This window comes from Cyprinodon tularosa, unplaced genomic scaffold (assembly GCF_016077235.1).
Source record: "Cyprinodon tularosa strain WSP-4 unplaced genomic scaffold, ASM1607723v1 ctg1214, whole genome shotgun sequence".
Taxonomy (NCBI): domain Eukaryota; kingdom Metazoa; phylum Chordata; class Actinopteri; order Cyprinodontiformes; family Cyprinodontidae; genus Cyprinodon; species Cyprinodon tularosa.
In genome coordinates, this window is record NW_024038020.1 from 66,473 (window position 1) to 72,767 (window position 6,295).

Sequence of the window (6,295 nt, forward strand, 5' to 3'; positions counted from 1 at the left end):
TCAGTTCAATGGTAATTAGGGATCAATATTTGTTACAAAAGAGAAAAAAGACTTCGGTATGAAATAAAGATTAGACATAGGTCTATATTTTAATCATTAGTCTTGCATAAAAAATATTTTGTTGACAGCAGAATTTTACTTTAAGGAATCCCACATAGTTGTTACTGCTGAGGATTGAGGAAATGTAAATATGTACAGGTTTGACAACTGCGTTAAGAATGGATCTAAGATTATTCTTGTTCTCATCTATTAATGATGAAAAATGCACTGCTCCATCTTAAAGATTGTTTATTTCTCAATGTACTATTTTCCAAATTAAAGCTGTTAAGAAATAAAACAACAGGATACCAAAATGTGTAAGCTATTTCTTTATTGAAAGATTTAAACTTACACAAATATATATCAAAAACTGGATGGGGTCACAGCAGGGAAAAAGGTGAAAGCAGCAATTTAAAAGACATTAGAAAAAATATTTTCCTAGCACTGTGTTAACAGAAAGCAATGCAAAATGAAATATTTTGATGCGCACAAAAAAGTGTAAAAATGAAGTTAATAATAAACACAAATATTAAAAACAAAATACAATATTAAAAAGTTGAAAGGAAACCATTGGAAATGTATATTAAATAGAGCTGTGATAGGAAAATTCAATTCAATTCAATTCAATTCAATTCAGTTTATTTATATAGCGCCAAATTCACAACACATGTCATCTCAAGGCACTTTACAGTTCAACCAGATCAAATTGATACAAAGTTTTCTATCTAAGGAAAACCAGTTGATTGCATTGACTCATTGACTCAAATACAATCCCCCACACTAAGCATGCTTGTAGCGACAGTGGAGAGGAAAAACTCCCTTTTAACAGGAAGAAACCTCCAGCAGAACCAGGCTCAGTGTGAGCGGCCATCTGCCGAGGCCGACTGGGGTTCAAGGAGACAGAAGCAGAGATACAAAAAGCAGCTGTAAAAGGCGGCCCCGTCCAGGAAACACACAGCCAGGCAGACGAGCTCCAAGGCAGCTCCCATGCCAGAGGACGAAGAAAGCACATCCACTCAGTCACGGTCAGAGAAACAGGACCACACTGGAAAACAGGCCGATCTCCAACATCTATAAACATCATCATAAATCAAAATAAAACAAACTTTGTCCGTTTTACTGTTGCCTGTTTTCATCTTATGGCTTTGTTCTTTGAATTTCTAAATACTCTAGACTGTTGACTATGAATATGCATCGAAAAATCTACCTTTTGTTTTTTACATTTAAATAAGTGGTATAATTGTAGAAATAGGCCCATTACAAGATATTTTATTCTTCATTTTCTCCCTTTGCTTCTGTGTGAGCTCTCTGCTCAGTGCCGTCAGTCAGTCATTCAGACTGCCATTATGATGCCGTCATTTCCAGCAGGGTTTTCAGTCCTGCAGCAGCAAAGACGCATCAAACCTTTACACATGAAAATAAATGGAAAGAAGTCAAAAATAAAACTGGTCATATACGGAGATGTACTCTCGAAATCGCATCTCTGTAAATAATTGGGATGGGGACCTTGAAAGAACATACACAAAAGGACTGTTGAAAAGATTGCCACAAAGTAGGAAATCATCAGGACAGCTAGAAGCAAAACAGTTTTGCATTTTTCTCTACCTGAAAATGAAATATTTTTAGCTTGTGATTTGAGAAAATAAAGTAAACAGACAACAAAAACTGGGGAAGGCAGAAGCATAAGGATTAGGTAGGATAATTCCTGTTGAAGTAAAACGGATAGAGGGACAAAAACAATACAAAACACCCAGACCAAAACGCTGACAATCACAAAACCTTTGGTTTGTGTGATGCAGTTTGACGTCGGGCAGGAGATGGAGAAACATCTGCAACAAAAGACAGAAAAACAAACTAAATACTGAATAAAACACATGTACCCAAATTACTTGGTGCTTTAGTATTTCAAAAGTCTGTACCTCTCCAGAGCGATGATCATCCTGAAGCAAAGACTGACCCAGGCAAATATGGAATAGATATACACAGCAGGTCTATACATATACCAACGTACAGCTTGTGGAGGAAGACCAATCAGCATAATGAGCTGAATTAGATTCGAAAAGAGGAGATTCATGTAGTAGGACACAGGACCAAGATCCAATCTCACCTGCAGACACATTCACAGGAAATTAAAAACATTTAGTAATTATGGAATATAATGATCCCATTAAATTGTCTGACACGTTTTAAGATCATCACAGTTTTATACTTACCAGGAAGCACAAAGCGATGAGCAAGAAAGTGACAGGAAGACAGACTCTAATGTTGATCCAAGTAATCACAGCGAGGTAATTGGAAAATAGGTCCATTTTTTGTTGATTTCTGAGGCGATAACTCTTCCTCATGAAGAACACCCTGTTGGACGTAAAATTATAATGTTTTCATACAACACAATTTGGATATTAAATTACTGTGAATAATCATAAGAAATTGGTTAAAACTTTTCTGTTTTTCCAAATTCCACCAAAAAACTGTTTAAATGGAAAAAGCACAAAGAAAAAAAATGGGCAACTAATTATGAATAAAAAAAGCAATCATAAAAACATGCCGTTTTTTTTTTTTTTTTTCGGTTACCAATTTCTCTACAGTGTGACACCATGGGTTGTTCATATCGACTTTAAAAGATTATAAGCACTATTTACCTGTATGAACAAAGACCTGCTTTTCTGGGTGTTTTAGCGTGAAGATTGTTTTTCTTTTTTTTTGTTTAAAAAACAGACTTTTTCTGTTGTTTGCTTCTGTGCCTTAGAAACAAGAGCAAATTTCACATTGCCATTCAAGTGAAAAAGGCTGCAAGTCATTGGCCATCAATAAGCAACAATCTACAAAAGATGACTGTTACTTGATACCTTGAGCTTAAACAAACAAAAGAAAATTACCTTCGCTTAAAAAGCTTTTTCATTATTAAAAATATTACTGTATTGTTAAGATTAATGTATTTTCATTTCCTTTATAGTTTTGGGAGCTAAATTCTTTTTTATTTTAAAACTAGAATGAAAAAGCTTATAGGAATAAAACAATGAAGTAAGAGAAAGATGGAAAAAATTACTTTATTACTGTCTGTAGGGAAATGTTTTCATGTATAATCATTGTACAAAGCTTAAACTTGAAAGTAACAATTAAACCTTGAAAGTAACAATTAAAATTATATATATATATATATATATATATATATATATATATATATATATATATATATATATATATATATATATATATATATATATATATATATATATATATATATATATCCTAGTACTTTACAAAGCAGACTGGCAAAATGAAACTCAAACATAAGAAAAAAAAAGAGTATACATTTTCAAAATGCTTACAATCACTAAAATTTCTTCAAAGATGGTTGAAGAAAACCTTTTATGTAAATGTCTACATTATTAAAATAAAAAGAGAACAATAAAACTACAAACAGGCTGTAGCCTACATGGTTCAAAGCTTGTTAAAATCTTTCTAAATATTTGATATTTCTCTGAATTTCCAAAACAAAGTCTCCCTTATCATCCTGGGCCTGGATTCTTCTACTGAACGACAAAATAGCAACAACAAAAAAATAAATGCTGAACAACATCTAGTATTTCTAAACATTTTAAGGCTAATGCGCTCCACAGAAATGCCTGCATTTATAAACCCATGATAAAAAACCTGAAATCTTTATGGCAAATATAATCAATGAGTTTCAGAGATTTATTTCTCCTTGGCTTTTGTAGCGAGATTAATTTCCACCAGAAGCAGGAAATCAAGTTCTAACATCAAAGGGTTCCACTACACTCTGTGGAACTTGGAAAATATTTATTTCCTATTAATTAAAACAACCATTAAAGTAGACTTAATTTCTATAAAAATGTAAGAGTGTCAATAACTGTAACCTGCATGTACAGTAGCAGCTATTCAGAATGGCCCTTCCCAGTCAAACACCAGCTGAATGGCAGCCCACTTCCCTCCAACTCCCAGCAAAATCCCCTCCAACTTCCAGGCACTGGCCTTTTCCTGGGCCTGCATTTTTTTTCCCACCCTTTCACTGAATTACAGGGTCTGACCAGGAGATGACGCTTCTCTTTAGGTCTTAATGTCCACAAATCATGACAGAATATTTTAGTAGAAAGATTGATGTTTTAAAGGGAATTGTAGGTTCAGCCATGGAAAGAAGGGATATTTTGAATTGGCACTACTCTACTGTATATTATAAGCATGTGTCATAATGTGGGGCTTTTGTTCCTCATTAAGTGGATGTACTCATTTAAAATATGTTGTTATTTTCAGCATAATATGATGGTACTGCGCTAAAGTATTTAAGGTGTTACCTGCAGTACTTTTCAAGGGTGTACGTAAATATAAAAGGAGTTATAAATGATGTGTAGGAACTGGGATTCAAATTATTTGCTAATGTAACCCTTACTACTGTCACCTTCTTTTGAAGCAAAACTAAAATATTGTTTATTATCCCCAGACTATGTCTAAGGTGTCTCCATGTGCATTTAGTCCTGTAATCTTTGATTTTATGTATTTATTTTGTTATCTATACTTGATCTCCTTGTCTTTCTGCTACCCTGAGTGTGTCTGAGCTCAGTAGTCTGTCCTGTCTAACAGCTGATGTGCTTCTCTCCTCCTCTGCAGGGTTCCTCCTCCTGCAGCAGCACAAACACATCAGCAGCTGAATAAAAGGGCCTTTAGATATGAAAACTAACAAAAGGAAATCAATTAAAGGGCAGTGCAGCATCAATGTAAAGGCCATCTTCAAAAAAGGTAGATCTATCAAATGAACAATAACAGAGGGAATTAATGCTGCGTAATTAATCAGCAGAATAACTAATGATCCAACCACTCTGCACTTTTCTTCAGCTCGGTCTAAGGTGGGAGTACAGAGTGACATAATGGTTACAACTAGACAGATAAAAAACATGGCAGTAAAAATCAAGAAAAGCATTTTGGTATAAGCCACGTCAAAGAAAAAGATGAGGAAAAGAACAATCGAGAATGCCCAAGCCAAAGAACAGAATGTTACAAAGCCTCTCATTTTTCTTATGAAATCGAACTGTGGCCTGCAGAGGAAAAGACTCCTGAAAAAGAAGAAACAAAGATATTAGAAAACATAGAAATAGAGCACCTCTGAGGCGAACGAAAGCTTGGATAAGGCGAGGTACCTTTCAACAGCAAAGATCATCCTGAAGCAAACACTGCCCACCCCACTGTAGCAGTAGAGAAAAAACACATCAGACAGGCGATAATAATAAAAAGGATATGTTCTATGTATGCAAAATGTCAGAATGATGATCTGGATCAGATTGAATATGAGGAGGTTAATGTAGTAGGTGACTGGAATATGATCCAATCGCACCTGCAGGAAAAACACGCATAGAGTCACATCAGGGGTGTTAAAAAATAGATATACTGACATTTTTTTGTGCATCCTCCATCTGACAGCTGAAAGATACAACTTCAACACAGCAGGTATACCCCAGAATGAGCCACATGAAATTAATTTCATATTTTCTTAAACCATGTTACAGTTTAGGCCTGTGATGTACTTTAATCCCCAGCTGGGGCTTACTGGCAGTCAAATAACGACTTTATTTTCTACTATTGAATAAAAACGTAGAATTAAACACATCTTACAGATGTTTTTTTTTCTTTTAGCCTCATTCTTGCTCAGTAAATCCAACAATCTCTCAATAGCAAGCTAAACTAAACCTACAACATCACAGCATTTCAATAAAGTAACTCATTATAAGTAATAATTATTGACACTAGTATTTTATTTATAAAACTGGAATAACAATTTGTATATATTTAACAATAAAAATGACAAAAATAATCAAGATTGGTTCATACATACCACAAAACACAGAAAGATGACCAAAAAGATGAGAGGACAGCAAACATTGATGTTAATCCAAACCATTATCTCAAAATATTGACTTGTAAGCATTATTTCTTCTCCTTCATTAAATGTTCTCATTTTGGTCTTTTGAGAAACCCCTGTTATTTGGAAATAAAAGTTTATTTTAACCACTCTGGTTATTTTTGTATAAAGGAGATCTATAGAGATAAGAGAAAGAGAGCCCTTTGTGAAAGAAAAAAAAAAAAATATATATATATACAGGTGCTGGTCATAAAATTAGAATATCATGAAAAAGTAGATTGATTTCAGTAATTCCATTTAAAAAGTGAAACTTGTATATTATATTCATACATTACATACAAACTCATATATTTCAGATGTTTATTTTGTTTAATTTTGATG

The 6,295-nt window shown here is 33.8% G+C and overlaps 2 long non-coding RNA genes across 2 annotated transcripts; both read right to left on the reverse strand.

Moving 5' to 3' along the window:
• Positions 1-1,649: 1,649 nt before the first annotated feature.
• Positions 1,650-2,028, reverse strand: LOC119777115. The gene is made up of 2 exons (XR_005279874.1): positions 1,959-2,028; positions 1,650-1,868 (listed from the first exon to the last, which is right to left on the reverse strand). It is a non-coding gene; the product is annotated as an uncharacterized LOC119777115 (long non-coding RNA).
• Positions 2,029-4,277: 2,249 nt separating this feature from the next.
• On the reverse strand, positions 4,278-6,028 carry LOC119777129. Its single transcript, XR_005279877.1, has 3 exons — positions 5,888-6,028; positions 5,196-5,389; positions 4,278-5,111 (listed from the first exon to the last, which is right to left on the reverse strand). It is a non-coding gene; the product is annotated as an uncharacterized LOC119777129 (long non-coding RNA).
• Between the last annotated feature and the right edge of the window lie 267 nt (positions 6,029-6,295).